The sequence below is a fragment of the Ovis canadensis genome, chromosome 2 (genome assembly GCF_042477335.2).
Source record: "Ovis canadensis isolate MfBH-ARS-UI-01 breed Bighorn chromosome 2, ARS-UI_OviCan_v2, whole genome shotgun sequence".
Taxonomy (NCBI): domain Eukaryota; kingdom Metazoa; phylum Chordata; class Mammalia; order Artiodactyla; family Bovidae; genus Ovis; species Ovis canadensis.
The window spans coordinates 20,273,405-20,275,517 of NC_091246.1; the positions used below are offsets into that span (position 1 = coordinate 20,273,405).

A 2,113-nucleotide genomic window follows, 5' to 3' on the forward strand; every position below is an offset into this window, starting at 1 on the left:
TGGTTTCTTGGGACTCTGGCTCCCCCCATGTCTTTCTCTCTCTTTCTTCTTCTCTCCTTTCCCTCTCTCTGCTCTTTACTTTAACTTCAGGCTGAATCTCCACCTGGGGCGCGGAGGCTCGCCAGGTCTACTTACTTGCCCTGGCTGTTAAGACTCGCACGAAAGGGAGCTTAAGGCGAGGCACCCTTAGATATTCAAGCGGGCACCGGTGGCCCAACGTAGATGGCGCAAATTCCTTGTCTGGAATTGTATTGGCCTTCCGTGTAAACCAAGCTATTCAGCCCTCTTCCTCCACTTAATCTTCTTACTACACTGTAGTTTCTTAATCTAATCTTATATTAATAAATAAGTCTTTCCACGCCAAGGCTGTCCACCCTTCGAATTCCCTGGATCCACCAGGGCTGGACCCCGGCAACTGGAGTCACACAACAGGGAGCTGGGAATGGGAAATGTGGAGAGTGACGGAGAATCAGAGCTAGGGCAGGTAAAAGAGTGCACTAGTCTGAGGTTCTGCTTTTACTGAGGATGAAGGTAATAGTCTAGTTTTGTGGGCTTACTATTGCTGAATTTAAAACAAAAGTGGTAATTGAAAGTGTGGGGGGAAAATAAAAAGTGGCCCAAATGATCAGTTATGGAAATCAACCAGGATTTATTAAAAAAATAAGCCTCATTGCTGAGAGGTGGCCTGGTATTTTATTTAGTCAAGTTTCTGGGGATGTAGATATTTATTCTAGATAGCTGACTTTGGAGTAGATAACCCTTGAAATGTTTGTCTCAGCAATCAAAGTTTAAGCTAGGCACTTGCATCAAAAGAAAAGAAAAGAAAATGCTCGTTTTGGCAGCACATATACTAAAATTGGAATGATACAGAGATTAGCATGGCCCCTGTTCTAGGATGAAGCACAAATTCATGAATCGTTTCATATTTTTTCAAGGCAAGATCCTCTATGACCCACCTCCTAGAGTAACGCAAATAAAAACAAAAGTAAATGAATGGGACCAGAATTAAACTTAAACACTTTTGCACAGCAAAGGAAACTATAGTGAAGTCACTTGGTCATGTCCAACTGTTTGCGATCCCATGGACTATAGTCTCCCAGGCTTCTCTGTCCATGGGATTTTCCAGGCAAGAGTACTGGAGTGAGTTGCCATTTCCTTCTCCAGAGGATCTTCCTGGCCCAGAGATTGAACCCAGGTCTCCTGCACTGCAGGCAGATGCTTTGCCCTCTGAGTCACCAGGGAAGCAAGGTGAAAAGACAACCCTCAGAATGGGAGAAAATAATAGTAAATGAAACAACTGACAAAGGATTAATTTCCAAAATATATAAGCAGCTCATACAACTCAATACCAGAAAAACAAACAACCCAATCAAAAAGTGGGAAAAATACCTAAACAGACATTTCTTTAAAGAAGACATTCAGATGGCTAACAAACACCTGAAAGGATCCTCAACATCACTCATTATTAGAGAAATGAAAATCAAAACTACAATGAGATATCACCTCACACTGGTCAGAAAGGCCATCATAAAAAATCTGCAAACAATAAATGCTGGAGAAGGTATGGAGAAAAGGGAACACTCTTGCACTGTTAATGGAAATGTAAATTGATACAGCCACTATAGAAGATGGTATCAAGATTCCTTAAAAAACTAGGAATAAAACTACCACGTGACCCAGCAATCCCAGTCCTAGGCATATACTCTGAAGAGACCAAAATTGAAAAAGACACATGTATCCCATTGTTCATTGCAGCACTATTTACAATAGCTAGAACATGGAAGCAACTTAGATGTCCATTAATAGATGAATGGATAAAGAAGTGGTGGCATATATACCCAATGGAATATTACTCAGCAATAAGAAGGAACACATTTGAGTCAGTTCTAATGAGGTGGATGAACCTAGAACCTATTATACAGAGTGAAGTGAGTCAGAAACAGAAAGATAAATACCGTATGACAACACATATATATGGAATCTAGAAAAATGGTACTGAAGAATTTATTTACAGGGCAGCAATGGAGAAACAGCCATAAAGAATATATTTATGGACATGTGGAGAGAGGAGGAGAGGGTGAAATGTATGAAAAATGTAACATGGAAACTTGTA

At 40.6% G+C, this 2,113-nt stretch overlaps 1 non-coding gene across 1 annotated transcript; it reads left to right on the plus strand.

Annotated features, from left to right (window-relative positions):
* Window positions 1-826: 826 nt before the first annotated feature.
* Window positions 827-930, plus strand: LOC138434815 (U6 spliceosomal RNA). Its single transcript, XR_011254894.1, has one exon. It is a non-coding gene; the product is annotated as a U6 spliceosomal RNA (small nuclear RNA).
* Window positions 931-2,113: the final 1,183 nt, after the last annotated feature.